Source organism: Marmota flaviventris, chromosome 13, assembly GCF_047511675.1.
Source record: "Marmota flaviventris isolate mMarFla1 chromosome 13, mMarFla1.hap1, whole genome shotgun sequence".
Lineage (NCBI taxonomy): Eukaryota > Metazoa > Chordata > Mammalia > Rodentia > Sciuridae > Marmota > Marmota flaviventris.
Window position 1 is genome coordinate 93,369,927 of NC_092510.1, and position 17,888 is coordinate 93,387,814.

The window sequence follows — 17,888 nt, forward strand, 5'->3', positions numbered from 1 at the left end:
AGATGGTTGGTTATTCTATGCTAAGAGGAGTTAAGGGCAAATGCATAAGTACAGAATGCTTCAATTTTCTTAATGGAGAAAGAAGCAAGGTCTTCAGCTGAATGGGAGAGAGCTGTCACCAGTTTTAAAAAAGGGGGATAAATCAAAACTAAATACATAAAGGAGTAAAAAGGAGGATCAATAGAGTAGAGGAAGGAGAACAGGAAGAAGGATGAGGGGGGAAAAAGGGGAGATGGAGATTAAAATCAAATTCCTTGCATGTGTTATTTTGCCAAAATGAATGAACCCAAATACTATATGCATAATTATAATGTTCTAACAAAAAGAAAGAAAGGAGAGTGAGAGAGTAAATGAACTAGGTACATACAATTGCCTGACAGCATTAAGGGCCCACTTAAAGTTCAAGCTCATCAAATGTATGATATGTCAAGATCATTGTACTGTCATGTGTAACTAATTAAAACAAATTTTTAAAAAAAAGTTCAAGCTCATAAATTTAAAAATATTACCAATCAGCATGATATGTGGATGTACAGGTACGTTTTCCAGATACATTCAGTTGTGCAGGTACAGATGCAGAATAAGAGGGGAGTCAGAATTTTTGCCTAGTGAATATGTTAAAATTATCATGGGCACGTAGGTATATGCAGAGGAGACTGTATAATGATTGACTATGGTATTTAAGATGGATGAAGAAGAGAATGAGAACAACAAGGAGATAAAGAACAATGAAAAGGGTAGTATCAGACTAACCCATAAAATTACAATTATCTTATATTAGACAAAGGCACCAAAAACATGCATTGGAGAAAAGAGCTTCTTCAACAAAACAAATAACCCAATCAATAAACAGGCCAAGGAACTGAACAAGACACTTCTCAGAAGATGATATACAATCAATCAACAAATATATGAAAAACTGTTCATCATCACTAGCAATTAGAGAAATGCAAATCAAAACCACTTTAAGATTTCATCTCACTCCAGTCAGTATGGCAGCTATTATGAAGATAAACAACAGTAAGTGTTGGCGAGGATGTGGGGGAAAAGGCACATTCATACATTGCTGGTGGGACTGCAAAATGGTGCAACCAATATTATGGAAAGCAGTATAGAGATTTCTTGGAAAATTGGAAATGGAACCACCATTTAACCCAGCTATCCTTCTCCTTAGTCTATACCCAAAGGACTTAAAAACAGCATACTATAGGGACACAACCACATCAATGTGTAGAGCATCACAATTCACAATACCTAAACTGTGGAAACAACCTAGATACTCTTCAATAGATGAATGGATTAAAAAAATGTGGCATATATACACAATGGAATATTACCCAGCAATAAAAGAGAATAAAATCATGACATTTGCAGGTAAATAGATGGGGTTAGAGAAGATAATGCTAAGTTAATTTAGCCAAATCCCAAAAAACCAAATGTCGAAAATTTTCTCTGATATAAGAACGATGATTCATAGTAGGATAGGGAGGGGGAGCATGGGAGGAACTGATGAACTCTAGATAGGTCAGAGGAGTAGGAGGGGAAAGGAGGAGCCATGGGGTTAGAAATGATGGTAGAATGTGACGGACATTATCATCCAAAGTACCTGTATGAAGACATGAATTGGTATGAATATACTTTGTATACAACCAGAGATACGAAAAATTGTGCTCTATATGTGTAATAAGAATTGTAATGCATTCTGCTGTCATATATAAATAAAAAATTAATTAAAAGAAAAATGTACTATCAACGAATCTGAGACCCATGGTACAAGGAAAACAAGATTACACGGAGAAGAGTACTCAAGGAACTGGGAGGCCAACATGTCAGAAGAATCACCTATGTTTAAGTCACCCGAAAATTCTCAAGCCCAAAAAAAATCACTCCAGTCTCTGGCAAGTGTAGTCTTATAATTACCATATAATTCGGCTTTCAAATGTCTTTTATAAGCCATACCCAACTCGAACACTGGGGGGGCAAACTTAATGCAAGTTCCACGCATTTTTACCTATTTGCTTTATCTAATTTTTTATTCAGTAACCTACATAAATTCCCTAGCAGATTTCCAGACAGACAGCAGTTGTTAATAAATACTTATTGTGGTTGTGGCTCAGTGGTAGAGCACTTGCCTTGCCTGTGTGAGGCCCTGCATTCAATCGTCAGCACCACATAAAAAATAAATAAACGTAGTGTGTCCATCTGCAACTGAAAATTTAAACAAAAAGATACTTATTGATGGATATAAGCCCCTGGTGGGTTATAAAGCAATGCAGTAAGGGAATGAAAAGACAGATGAGTAAGCAATTGTCTTTTCCATATCACATATACCAAAGATTGTTTTCACCATTTATAGCTGTCTGCCTTTCAGACTACATCACACAATTTATTTACCAATCACCTTCCTTCATATTCACTACTCAAAGACACTTTAGGATGAGACAATTTTCTATGTTTGGCTGCAAAGGCAGAAAAGTCATAACTATCTAAATTAATCAAAGGAAACCTTCTGTTTTAAAATTGTTTTATTAGCAGCTACTATAGCAGAAAAAGCAAATAGGTAAAAATGCGTGGAACTTCCACTTATTTTTCAAAAATACAATGCATGATTATTTTAATAAAAAGCATACTTTTTCTATTCATGGTATTGATGAGGTGAAAGAATTGTGTTCAAAACAAATTTTAAACCAGTGTTATGATCTAAAGCAATTACAAAACTCTATTTTTGCAAAACTCTATTTCTCAGTCATGGATTGTAGGGAACAAGTGATCTTCCTGTAACCCAATTGTTCTCTAAGTGTTATAAATAAAAGTACATGGGGCTGAGGCTGTAGCTCAGTGGTAAAGCACTTACCTTGCATGTGTGAGGCACTGGGTTCAATCCTCAGCACCACATATGAAGATATTGTGTGTCTATCTATAACTAAATAAAAATTTAAAAAAATAAATAAAAGCACAGGCAACTTTTAAACCTAGTTATGTTCTCACTCCCAGAGATCAGTTTAGTTGGTCTATGGTCAAATCCAGGTTATCAGTATTTTTTTAAGCTCTCCAGAAGAACCTAATGTACAGCCAAGCATGAGAACTACACATCTAACTTAATCTTTTCATTTCTATCTATTGGCAGCCCAAACTTCTCTACTGCACTTCAAATTTCACATCCAATTGCCTTCCATGTATCTCCATCTGGAAGGTTGCAAGGACAACCCAAATGTCAAAGTCCAATCCTAAAGTCAACAATTTTTCTCTCATGAAATTTATTTTCTCCTGTGTTTCTGTTCTTCAATTTTTTTTTTTTTTTTTTTTTTTTTTTTTTTTTTTTTTTTTTTTTTTTTGTGGTGCTGGGGATTGAACCCAGGGCCTTGTGCATGAAAGGCAAGCACTCTACCAACTGAGCTATGTCCCCAGCCCTCTTCAATATTTTAGAACATGAAACACAATTTACGATTAGAAAAATGCATAAAATATATATGCACAATTTAATAGTCCTGGAAAAAAGTACCCTTGTAATCATCAGTGAAGACAAGAAACATGATACTGCCAGCATCTCAGTCTCCTGTGTTTTTTATCTGTTAACCATACCAGGAAACCAGGGGACATCATCTTCCCTCTCCCTGATATCAAATAAATCCCAAATTCTGAACATTTTACTGACTAAATACCTACTCTCTTCATTTCTGCTGCTGCCATTTTCTTAATCCAAGCTCTCAAAAGATCTTCTGTCTGCCCCACTTGCCTCCAGTTCATTCAATGAAATGACATCATAAGGAAATGAATCTGATTGTCAGTAATCTTCCCTGGCTCTCCATATCTTGCAAGGTAAGGTTTTCCATGAACTAGCCTCATCTCCCTCTCTGGCCTCGACCAAAGCCTCTCCACTTCAAAACTTATCCTACAAAGGTACAAACCTGCTAATAGCTACCTAAAACACACTATGCCATTTCCTGTCTTTCTCTTGCTGCTCTTCTATCAGGCATATCCTTCCTTCCCACTAAATTCCCACTGCATTTGAATTTATCTTTCAAAACCCATCTAAGCCACCAATTTATCTAGGAAGTTATCCCTGACACCACCCCCACTCCAACCTAAATAGTGATTCATCCCCCTCCCTTCTATGCTATTTCTGTATACTGTTCTTTTCTATAGAGTTACTTATCACACAGTTAGAAGCAGTTTTCAGTTTTAGCCTGCACATGGCTCCAGAACTATCTCTGCTATTCCCCCTACCTTCAGCATCCACAAAAGCAGGCTTCCATCAGAAAATATATACTGAAAAACCCTGCCCTCAAAACAAATGAGCCAGGGCTGGGCCAATCAGATTTCACCTTCCAAGAACATGGACATGAAATAAGACAGAATACTGGTATGTCAATGTAGCTGAGAATGGTTAAATGTAAAAGAATGGCTGTGGGAGGCAGTCAAACATATGTACTAAAAAGAGAAATTAGATCTTCAAAGAGAAGAATGGAATGAAATGGATGACAGTGAAAAAAACAGACTTGTATGCCTTCCAGTTCTTGGTTCTAATCATATCCAAAAGGCCCTATGAATTCCTTGCCTTTGGTTCTATGAGATTTACCTTTATAATATAGCTGGCTCCTATTATTTGCAACTAAAAGATCCAAATAAAACAACTACTATACTGAACTTCCTTTCTTACAAGTCTCTCCTGTTCATCCCACTGGCACCGTGAAGGCAGACACTGTCTTATTCATCTATCTACAAGAGTAACACAGACCCTGAAAAATTTCAGGTGTTCAATTAATGACTGCCATTCATGGCACAGTTAGAAAACTATGTATTTTTACATGTGTAAATTTCAACCAAAAAAGCATAAACTAGTACTGAATTCTAGCTAATAATATAAATGTTGAAATGTTGGGAGTAACAGTAAGGATATCTGCAGCTTATTTTAAATTGCATTGAAAAAATAAGGTGGGGGAAAAAATTAAGATGGGCTGACAGATGCCGATATAGATGGATAGTGGGATGGACAAATGAGAGATAAAGCTAATAAAAGATAATGTTAACTGTACAACCCAACTTGCATTAATTGTAGAATAAATGAATGTTCACTGTACAGTTTTCACCTTTTTTCATAATAAAAATTTTTCATAATAAAAATGTAAAAAAAAATTTAGCAATACATCTGCACATATTAAATGATTTCATCACCCATAACTTAAGATAAAAATTCAGAAGAGGGCTGAGGGTGTGGCTCAGTGGTAGAGCACTTGCCTAGCACGTGGTAAGGTACTGGGTTCAATCCTAGCACAACACAAAAATAAATAAATAAATAAATAAATAAAAATTATTTTTTAAAAATTCATAAGAACCTGAATAAGCACAATAAGTGAATTTCTTTCATTGAGCAGTAAGCTTTCAAAGCATTTTGTCCATCTTTCCAGTTTTAAGGCTTCTTTTAAAATGACAACAGTGAGGCACAATTAAAACATAAAACTAAATACTTCTAATTTAGTGATTCCTTTAAAACTAATTTTAGAAAACATATGAGAATAATTCAAATCAGTTTTCTATTATCATAACTCTTCATCAAAACAAAAAAAAAAAAAAGAACAAGCCACTCCATACTCTGTTAGCCTCCCATATACGAGAGAGAGAGAGAGAGAGAGAATATGAATCACAGGCTGATGTGGTCAAAACGATTAATACAAGAACCTTATTAATCAAGAAAAAAACTAAAGCCCAGAAAAGTGTCTTGCCTAAGATTATCAAACAACATATTAGCAGGTCTGACTCAAACTCAAACTCAAACTGAACTCACAGTTAAAAGTTTAGTATTTTTTTTTTACCCTAGATTATAGTCTTAAACTTTTCCTTTCTCTCCTCCTACCCTTTGGAAGAATAATATTACATGAAATGCATCATGTTAGCATAAATATTTGTTTGTTCAATTGGCTTTTTTTAAAATAGGCATTCAGGTTATGAATATAGGAATCACATTATGACCAGGATTCAAATGACATACCTTAAAATTTGATGTAACTCAACTTCATTAAGATGACCTGTAAGTGTTATCTCATCATTTAAAGCAAATAAAGAGAAACAAAAAATTTTAAAAACATTGCCACCAGGCATGGTGGTGCATGCCTGCAATCCCAGCAGCTTGGGAGACTGAGGCAGAAGGATCACAGGTTCAAAGCTAGCCTCAGCAACTGAGTGAGGCTATAAGCAATCTAGTGGGATTCTGTCTTAGAAATAAAAAGGACTAGGGATGGGCTCAGTGATTAAGTGGCCCTGGGTTTAATCCCTGTTACCAAAACAAACAAACAGATACATACTTCATACTTGCCTAAGGCCAAATTTTACATTTAACTTTTTTAAAAAATAACTCAGGGCTGGGGTTGTGGCTCAGTGGCAAAGTGCTCGCCTTGCACATGCAAGGCACTGGGTTCGATCCTCAGCACCACATAAAAATAAATGAAATAAAGGCATTGTGTCCAAATACAACTTAAAAAAAAAAAAAAAAAAAAAGTAACTCAAAGCTACACAAGTTGAAAAAAAATTTTTTTTGCTCCATCTATTTTTTTCAGGTTTTTTTTAATTTAATATGCATGTCAAAATAATGAACTAAAAAAAATCTGGATAAAGAGATTCTTGCAAAGTATTCAAAGAATACTAGCCTGAGTTGTATAAGGACTCCAATAAGGCTTCAGTGAATTTATAATATAGCCACTGTATTTCTTTTGCAATCCTATGAGACAACTGAAAATCTAAGCAAAAACTGGATAAGGTACAACTTTAGCATAATACACTAGTTATAGGTCATTACCCAGGTGCCAAAATAATATATTTGTTTGTCTGATCTCTTAGAGCTCATAGCAAAACTAAAGCTGTAGAGAATGTCTAAAGGATGGTTTATCTATATAGAAAATAAACTGAAATCATGTAATTTCCATTAAAATTCAGCTATCCTAAAGTCACCTCTTCTGAAATAATTTAATAAAAACAGAGTTAGCAAGACAGAATTCCAACAAAAATAAGAAAATCAGAATGAGTTTTCTGTCTTTGTTACATGAAAATGGGAATGTGCACAAGGCTGGGGTTATAGCTCAACGGCAGAGCACTTGCCTCGCACATGTGAGGCACTGGGTTCAATCCTCATAAAAATAAATTAAGAAAAGATATTGTGTCCATATTTTTAAAAATCATTTTTAAAAAATGGGAATGTGCAGGTGTCTCCATCTTACTTTTTGATTAATAATCCATCTGGTACAAATACTTAACATTCTGCCACAGTCCACAGCATTCAATCCCTAAATCAGATTGCTATAAACTCTACAGCTAAAAATGCCCTACCAAGAACATTTCAATACTGATGAAAATATACAAAATGCTAAAGAATGGCACCTTGCCTCTTAGTGTCAACAAGGAGAATAAACTCCTCCAGCTGCTCATAAGCAAAATATGTTCTCAGCTTGTTGGGCAGCATATACTAAAGTAATTTTTACCACATAGCACTGCAAAATAATCTGTGGAAGTACACAGATAAGTACTGTATTTCATAATACATTTTTTGTACTAAAAGAAAACATAACTGTCCCAATATTTTATTTCTATTTTTATGTCCTATTTTATTTCTATTGTTATCCCCTTTGCTTTTTCTACATGTCATTTTATCTCCTGAAAACAAGAATACAAATCTTCTTTTTTTTAATATTTATTGTTAGTTGTAGGTGGACACAATACCTTTATTTTATTTTTATGTGCCTCACGCTAGGTGAATACTCTACCCCTTGAGCTAAATAGTTTCCTACAACACTTAATCTCCCAAGCCTTAGTTCTCTTACTTACATTAGGAAAACCAACACCTGCTTTATCTACTTACTTACCTCACAGGTCTGACACAAGAATATAAGTTGAATGTGTGCAATAATATGTTACAATGTGTAGCAGTGGGCTGTTCGGGAATTCTTGCTGAAATCCACAGTATTATAGCTACAGCAGAGACTGCTGACTCTCCACCAAAATCCACCCTCAATTTCTTCCCAAGATAAGTTTAGGATGAGGTGCCCACCTTCATATTCTAAGCTGAAAATGTACTCCCAAGAATATTTCAAAGCTGATGAGATACTCAAAATACTACAGAATGATACCTTTCCTCCTAAATTCAACAGGGATAAAGAACGTTACAATTACCAATTCCTTTACAGCTACTTAAGGTAATGAATTAGGAGCTTAGCATGGAAGTGAGCACAAATTATATAGGTACAACTTTCACCTCACAAGCTTAAGAGAAAATTTCTTGTCCTATACTTCCAGTGAGTACCTTAGAAGGAATGCATTGAAGACAGTAGATAGTAAATGCCTATATAAAAGAGAGCCACAAGTTGACGTGATAACAACCATCCAGACTAGTAAACACTGAATTTGGAGGTTTTAGCCATTGCATTTCAGGATTCTAATTCAGCAGCTAGGGTTATTTAACAAATACAATAGCCAACTCTTTACATACATAGAAGAATACTACTTCTACAAAATCTTAACAGAATATTATGATTTAGACATGAAGTGTCTGCCAAAAGCTCATGTGTAAGAAAATGTAAGAAAGCCTAGAGGTGAAATGATTGGGCTATGAGAGCATCAACATAATCATGCATTAATCCTCTGACAGGGATTAACTGAGCAGTGACTATGGGCAGGTAGGGTGTGGCTGGAGGAGGTGGGTACATGGGAGCCTGCCCTTGGGGTTTATATTTGTTCCTGGAAAGAGGAGCTCTCTCTGCTTCCTGGTGCCAAGTCTCAAGCAGCTTTCCTCCACCTCATGCTTCTGCCTTACCTTGGGCCTGAGGAATGAAACTGGTCATCTACGGACTGAGACCTCTGAAACCATGAACTCCCAAATAATATTTTCCTTCTCTAATTGTTCTTGTCAGGTCTTCTGGTCACAGCAACGAAAAGCTGACTAAAACACAGGATAAGGTTCTAATGACCTCATGCAGAATAATACATTAAAGATAAAATAAAACTCCCACTATGAGTTTCCCAGAAAGGCCTTATCTGAGGAGACCATAAAGCATATTGGATAAGAGAATAGGTAGAGTATGTCCTGAAGCCAGACAACATGGGTTCAAATCCCTGTTTCACCACTTGCTAACCATGTAACCTTAGAATAGGAACTTAAACCTCTCTGTCTCATCTTTAAAGGGGAAATAAAAGCAGTACTCACCTCACTGAGCTGTTGAGATGTTTAAATGAAAAAAGAAAGGCTAGAGTTAAGGCTGCTTAGCAGACTGCATGGCGCACAGCACTCACCACAATACTGCACAGTTTCATGGGGCTGATCATGTATCAATAAGACACCAGAATGTTATCAAAAATTCTCTTTGACCTACTTGGTGGTACAAAGTGTTCTAGTAGACATGCAATTAAATCCCTATAAAGACAAACTAAGAGACAATAAATGAAGAAGACAGCTACATAAATGAAGCATGACCTAGGTAGGGTCTGGCTACTTACAAAACCATCATAGTGACCAAAAAAGAACAATGCGTTGTACTAGGACAACCCAGTTTCAGCACAGGCTATACAGGACTCTACTAGAACTGTTTTTCAAAACAAAATGTCATCCTAGAATCAATCCCACATATGCACATGAATTCAATAGCTGAGGTCCAAATAATCTAAAAATGTGAACAGAGACTACTCAAAGAAATTTCAGAAATTTACCCTGCCTTTCTAACAATAAATCTTACAGTACGAAAGAGAACTTTTTAAATTTATACGCATACAAAAAAATAGATATTAAAACTAAGTCTAGTACAAAAACTTTTGTACTAGACTTAGTTTTAATATCTATTTTTTTTAAAAGGTACCCCCAAAATAAATTCTACATTACAATGCCATCTGGAAAGCGGACACAAGTTCATTAAACTGTACAGGCAGAAAGGTAAATTTATTTATAACACTACAAAAAGTTTACAAGTGAGAATGTTTTTAAGTATTACAATAGCTTTCTACAGCAGTGGCAGTCACATTTATACTTCTGCCTCTAAAAATAAACAGTACATAAAACAAATGCTTTCTTAATATGGAATGCCCATGCTTATTTTTCCTGGGTTACACTTAGTCTCACTGACACAATGAAGCCTGTACCAACTAAAAAGTACTTAGATTTAATTTGTTCATACCATAAATTTAGGCACCAGAGCACAGACTGTCTTACATTTTTCCCCAATTTCTTATGACTTTTCGCCAAGATCACAAACTCCTGAAAGACAAGGATTATCATCTTTTTGCTATGCTATTCTTTTCAACAGCCAGGTGGTAATAATGTTACCATCTAAAATTTATCAAATGCCTAGCAATGAACTAGGAGCAATCCATAAAAACTTTTTAATAAAAGTTTTAATATATTTGATAAATACAAAATATGTATTTATAAAATATGTTCATACAATTAAATATCTTTAAACCTGACCTGAAGTAAGAATTAGTACAACACTATTACTGTTGAAGCTACTCATAGTCCCATTTTCATAATAGCCCTTTGTCCACATAGGTTTGTCCACAGAGAAAAATGGGCTCAAAGAGGTCAAAGGAGTCATCCAAGGTTACAAAGCTCTTAAATGAAAGTCCTCATTAAATCAGGTCTTCTAACCAAAGAGCCAATTTTCTTCCCATAATTTACACAATTCTATTGCCTGAATTAGCTTTTCTCCTCTACTTAAGTCCTACTTATTCTTCAGGCCCCAACTCCTCCAAGAAATCCTATGCAACTACCAGTTATATTTTATTATTCTTTTTTTACTTTTTCATCCAAGTTCAATGAAAGCAAAGCATGTTTTTGTTTGTTTTAACCTCTGAGCCATATCCCCAGCCCTTTTTTATATTTAGAGACAGTGTCTCACGGAGTTGTTTAGGGCCTCACTAAATTGCTCAGGCTGGCTTTGAACTCAAGATCTTCCTGCCTCAGCCTCCCAAGCTACTGGGATTACAGGCATGCGCCACCATGCCCAGCACAAGGCATATATTTTATACTCATTTTTGTCATCTCCCTCAAATTTAGTACTATGCTAGACCCAGAGTAATCACTTAATATATATACTATGTTTTCTTGATGAAACCATACATTGTCTTATATAAAAATTCTTAGCATTCTGCCCACCACACCAAAATATACAAATCCTGCATTTCCTGTAATGTTTTCAAGTCTATAAATTCCATAGGGCAAATGAAAAAGAGATCATGCCCACAAAGGAAGTGATTCTACTAGCATTCACTGAAAGCAAACATCATTAACTATTTTTCTAACAGACAATAGTTTCTAAATGTGTCATCTTATCTGTTCCTCCAACTTCACACCATACCATCATCAGTGGATATCACAAAACTTTCTTATATTTCAATGAAGGCATTTAAACATTCATTTTTCTATATCTTTATCTTCTATAACTTTAGCCACAACATAATAACATCACCAATGAATAAACGTTTTAGACTCTACTGCCTCTACCTCCATCTCTTCCAGATGTCAGAATGTGCCAGTGCTCCAAGACTCTGTTCCAGGCCCCTTTTCTTTCATCACATTTTCTTTTCAGTGATGTCTCCCAGTTTCACAACTCTATGTCTATATACAGATCACCAAATTCCATCTCCAATCCTGGCCTCTCCCTGGACTCCAGACTTGCATACCCAATTGATGACTGATATCACTGAAACATAAACATAAAGCAATCAAAATAGGACTGTAGATTTTTTCCCCTCCAAAACTTGTTCCTTTCCCTAAGTCTTTCCTAATCTCATTGAACACCAATAATCACCAAATCTAGGCATTATCCCCAATTACTCTTTCTTTCAGTTCCGATATAGATACCATCAACATAACCTGTTGACTCTATCTCCAAAATCTATCAAGTTCTTTCCTAGGATCACCCCTAGTCTGAAACAGCCTCATAACTCATCCTCCTGCTTTTGTTTTGCCCCTTCCTATAATCCCTTCTCAATACAAAATTCAAGTCACCTTCTGACAACATCAAACTATTTCACCACCTTCCTGTGGTTTCTCATACTCCTCAGAATAAAAACCATTCTCCTTACCCTGGCTTACAAATTCCCAGTTGATCTGGCCTCTGCCTACTTCACCAACCTCATTTGTACTACTCTTCCTCTCACTCATTACACTCCTGACACTCTGTCCTCCTTTTTTGTTCCTCCACTGCATTTAGCTATACCCTCTGCCTAGAATAATCTTCTCCCTTTTCTTCCCAAGGCAATCAAGTAGCCACCCCATTTACTCTTCTATTTTAATATCCTATTTCAATTGTCTGCATGCCTTTCTTGATGTATTTTGATGTATTTTGTGATCACTTGTTTACCATCTTCCCACTGGAATATAGTAAGATCAATCAAAGTTGGGAGAGTGTCTGGCCAAAACAGACATGGAATGAATTTATGGAATGAATGAAAAATACCTTCAATTTCCATTGATCTATTAATGGTAATTTTTAACACAAAAAGGGAAGTAAGGACTTTAAAAGGTTAATATTTTGCTAATTACAAATAATCTTTAACGCAATTAGAAGACTGTCTCTATAGAACTGCTTCTCTCTAATCTCATTCCAAACTCTCATAATAGTAAAGGCACTCCACTGAAAAGATATACATTTTCCCCAAATTGATCTATGAATTTAATAAAATTCCTATTGCAGATTATAGACATAGCCAAACTTAAATTTACTTACTCTAGGACACCTTTTAAAAATTTTTTTGAAAAATAATAATAAAAATGGGAGGAATCACTCTACCTAATTTAATGTCTACTACAATCAAGATTATATGGGATTGAAGAAGGATAGACATGGCCTGGAGTTGTGACTCAGTGATAGAGCACTTGCCATGTGTGAGGCACTGGGTTCGATCCCCAGCACCACATAAAAATATATAAATAAAATAAAGATATATCAACAACTATAATACATGTATACAAAAAAAATTTTTTAAAAAGAATAGACCCAAAGATCAATGGAACACAGAGAACCCAAAAATAGGTCCAAAAAAACAAAAAAAAATCTGTCCAAGTAGTTTTCCCACATAAGGACAAAAGCAATTCAGGGGGGAGAAATGACAATCTTTTCAACAAATGAGAATGGAGAACTGGACATCCAAAAAACAAAACCAAACAAAATGTGATGCATATACCAACCATGCTTTCTATAAAATCTAATTCAAAATGAATCACACACTCTAACGTAAAACTATACAATTTCTAGGAAAAAAATGTTTTTAGGGAAAAAAACAATCTGGGACATTGGGCAAACTGAGTTTTAATAACAAAAGCAAGATTTTAAAATAGAAAACCTGATAAATCGAACCTTATCAAACTTAACTTTTGTTCTACAAAAGACCCAGTGCAGAAGATGAAAAGGGATTGCAAAGGTAGCTTGGGGTAGAGTGCTTATCTAGCATCCACAAGGCCCTGAGTTCAATCCTTAGCACCACCAATAAAGGAAAAAAAAAAAATCCATTATTAAGGAAATAAGAAATATATCCAAGCCTGGGAGAAAATAACTGCAAGTCACCTGTTTGATAAATAATTTCTAAATAGAATATATAAAGAACCCTCAAAATGCAACAGTAAAAGAAACAAGCAATCAAATCAGAAAATGGGCAAAAGACATGAAAACAAACCTTTCACTGAAAGGACATACAAATGGTAAATAAGCACACAAAAATATTTTCAATATCATTCATCAGAGATATGAAAATTAAACCACAGTGTGATATTACTACAATCTATATGAATAGCTAAAATAAAAAATTAATTCATTGCTGGTGGGAATGCCAAATGGTAGTCACTGTGGAGAAGTTTGGCTGGTTATTACAAGCTAAGCATAGTCTCATCACATAATATAGGAACTGCACTCCTAGGAATTTTCTCAGATCAGTTGAAAACTTAGGTCAACACAAAAGGCCACAGACAAATGTTTAGATAAAGTCACTTTACTCATAATTTCTAAAACTAGAAACCAAGATATCTTTCAACCAATGAATGGATAAATTGCACATGGTACAGCCACAGTTGAATATTGTGGTACATCCATTATGGGATATTATTCAACAAAAAGAGTTTCAAGCCACATAAAGACCCAGAGAAACCTAAAATATACATTGATTAGTGAAAGAAACCAGTCTAAAAGAGCTCTATATACTCTATGACTTCAATTATACGACATTCTGGAAAAGGCAAAACTAGAGAGACAGTAAACAGTAAAAAGATCAGTTGTTGAGCTAGGGGAATTGCTCATTGGTAGAGTGCCTGCCTAGAAAGCATGAGGTCCTGGGTTCATTCCTAGCACCATAAAAAAAGGTGGGAGAGGGATGAACAACAGCTAGAGCACAGGGGGACTTCCAGGCAGTGAAACTAGTACTATAATGGTGGATACAAGACATTGTTCATTTGTCATCAAAAACCTGTAGTAGGGCTGGGGATGTGGCTCAAGCGGTGGTGCGCTCGCCTGGCATGCGTGCGGCCCGGGTTCGATCCTCAGCACCACATACAAACAAAGATGTTGTGTCCGCCGAAATCTAAAAAATAAATATTAAAATTCGCTCTCTCTTTAAAAAAAAGAAAATAACCCTGTAGTATTGGGGCTGGGGTGGTGACTCAGTGGTAGAGCGCTTGCCTAGCATGCGTGAGACACTGGGTTAGATTCTCAGCACTGCATATAAATAAATAAAATAAAGGTCCATTGACAACTAAAAAATATTTAAAAAAAAAAAAAAAGAAAAAGAAAAAAACCGTAGAACTGTTCAACAGAAAAAGTGAACCCATATAAACTATGGACTTCAATTAGTAATAATGCCTCAATACTGGTTCATCACATGTAACAAATTTACCATAATAATGCAAGATGTAACTCATGAGGGAGAAAGGTATATATGGAAACACTCCTCGATTTCTGTAATCCTAAACTGTTCTTAAAAATAAAGTCTATTAATTTTTCTTTAAAAATAGTGATAATGGCAAATGTTGGTGAATATGTGGAGAAATGGATTGTTCATACATTGCTGGTGAAAATACAAACTGGTACCACCACTCTGAAAAAGTACAGCAGTATCTTACAAAACTAAAAACACACTGACCATACAACTCAGGATTTATTCCAAAGAAATGGAAAATTATGATAATACAAAAGCCTGTCCACAAATGTTTATAGTACCTTTATTATTAATAGCCAAAATGAAAGCAATCTAAATGTCCTTTAACAGATGAATAATTAAATCAACTGTATGATACATACCTACCTACCATGGAATACTACTTAGCTATAAAAGGGAACAAACTACATAAAAAAACTTGATGGATGGGGAAAAAAGCTAATCTTAATTACTTACATACTGAATGATTCCATTTATAAAACATTCTTGAAATGACAAAATTAAAGAGATGGACTACTTACAAAAGCATGTGAATCTACAATTATCTCAAAATTTAAAGTTTATAAACTCCAACGGTAAACATATATTCTCCAAAATTTCCCCCTTAGGTTGGTTAACAAATTTCCCAGAAAAGCAAATGCATATTGGAATTACCTTTAAAAATCCAGATGTTTAAGCAGAATATTAAATCAGAATCCCTCAAGGTAAAATCTAAGCATTTGTGTATTTCTCTAAACTCTCAAGTAATCCCAATGTTCAATCAAGAATGAGAACCGCACCGTGTTGTGGTATTACACACCTGTAATCCCAGCAGCTCAGGAGGCACGAGGATCCCGAGTTCAAAGCCAGCCTCAGCAAAAGAAAGGCACTAAGCAACTCAGTGAGACCCTGTCTCTAAATAAAATATAAAATAGGGCTGGGAATGTGGTTTAGTGGTTGAGTGCCCCTAACTTTATCTCCAGTTACCCCACCCCACCACACACACACACACACACATATACACACACAAAAAAAAAAAAAAAAAAAAAGAATGAGCACCAGCATCCACCAGAGCTAGAAAGTATTATAAAAAATAAAACCCCGAGCCAGATCCAGTGGTGCTCACCTGTTCCAAACTACTTGGGAAGATAAGGAAGGAGAATGGCTTAGGATCATGAGTTCCTGGTCAGCCTGGGTAATATAGCAATGACCCGGTTAGGAGGAAGAAGAGGAGGAAGTAGCAGGAGCAAAGTGTAATTATTAGCATGCCAATATTATTAAGAGTTGTTAAGTATCTAGCTATTAACAATTTGCTAAAATCTTAGCAACAAAAATCATTTCACCGATAAACAGAAGTTTTAGCCCAAACCTCATCCACCTTCCATGAACAAAAGAAGACAAGCCCACAAAACAATAATTCATTAGGTATATTTTTAAATAATGTTCCTACATGGCAACACAGTCTTGAGTCAGGAGCTGAATGATAGGTTCATTTTATCTATGAAACTTCTATAAATACAAAAATGTAACTATTAATCTGGCTTTCCAAAATATTTAAAGCAAAGAGGCTACCGCAGCCCATGTCAGATAAACCTTAAATCAAAAGGAAGGATTTAAAATAATCTCATGACTCTCGCAAATTTAACTACCTACACACAAATCCTGAGAACAAAGTACAGAATATTAAACATTTCAAATAAAATAAGTATTCTTTTCTACCTGCATGCAGAAAAGCAACAGTAGCAGTATCAGAACCTAATGTCTGTATGAACCTAAATGTCATACAAAAACACCCAAACAAACCCACATACCACATAATTCTATACACCTAGGCAGCAGTCAGTAAGTAATGGAATAGCATGGCTACTGCAAGGATTTTGGCAGACTAATGTAGAGAAACTCACATTCACTTATTTTGGTTTTTAGGTTTGTTTTGTAGTTGTGAGTAGTGGGTTCTCAGTATACTGCACAAATCATTAACTTAAAAGGGATTCTCCACCCAGGAAAATTAAGTAAAACAAGAACACTATAACATAACAAAATGTGACACTATATGTTGCTTAAAACATTAAAGTGATAAGGTCACTTAAATATGTGTAATCTTTTTACAAGTTCAGAAGAACCACAAATTATGGAGCTACAAACCACCAGTATTCAAAGGAAAATTGTAGCTTATAAAATATTGGCTGACTGCCAGTACAAATGTATTTTTTTTTCCTCAAATAAGCTTTGTAAGCCACAATACTCCTTCAAAAGTAACTATAACCTTATTATCCAATCAAACAGTAATGTTATTAGATGGTAAAGGTAAGTCAATTCTTGGCCAAAACAACCTACAAAAGCCTACAAACTGTTCTTCACCAATACAGTTAAGACTGAACAGAAGATTTAGAAATTTTTAATTCATTACTATTTTCCCATAATTTCATTAAGTAATTAAGTGCTTTAATTATTTTTTTTAATTGGCTTTGGGGATGCATTAGTAGAGGCCTCAGCTGTTTGAAAATGTGCCTTCTGGACCCCCAAAACCACAATAGGTGCTGCATTACACAAGTCACCAGGGCTCTCAGCACCTCAACATGCTGCCAGCCCCACATTCCCATTTGGTCTCAATACTATGATGGTGGGTCTGGGAGAGCTGAATCAAAGCCCTGCCTAAGGCCCACTCCCACTTGAGGAAAGGAATGGTTTTTCATTTTTTTTTTAACTTTTTTTTTAATATTTATTTATGTATTTATTTTTAGGTGTAGATGGACACAACACAATGCCTTTATTTTTATGTGGTGTTGAGGATCAAGGGTTCTACCACTGAGCCACAATCCCAGCCCAGGAATGGTTTCTTTAAGTAACATATTTCTCAATGTGAAGAAATGCCCTGGGCTGAGGGTGGGGCTCAAAACTTGTCCTAGCATGCAGGAGGCCCTGGGGTTCCATTCCCAGCAGAACACCCACCCACCAGCCAAAAAAAAAAAAAAAAAAAAAGCCCTTATTTTCTAAGAGAATAAAGG

At 35.4% G+C, this 17,888-nt stretch overlaps 1 protein-coding gene across 3 annotated transcripts in view; it reads right to left on the minus strand.

Annotated features, from left to right (window-relative positions):
* The window catches only part of Strbp (spermatid perinuclear RNA binding protein), a 123,859-nt gene that overhangs the window by 85,967 nt on the left and 20,004 nt on the right, over nt 1–17,888 (minus strand). The window contains exon 1 of one of the 3 annotated variants that reach the window (XM_071600928.1): nt 11,477–11,497. The exons of the other annotated variants lie outside the window; for them this stretch is intronic. The gene's annotated coding sequence lies outside the window, so the exon portion shown is untranslated. Of the gene's footprint in view, nt 1–11,476; nt 11,498–17,888 lie in introns of those variants that run through there. 3 annotated transcript variants of the gene reach the window in all.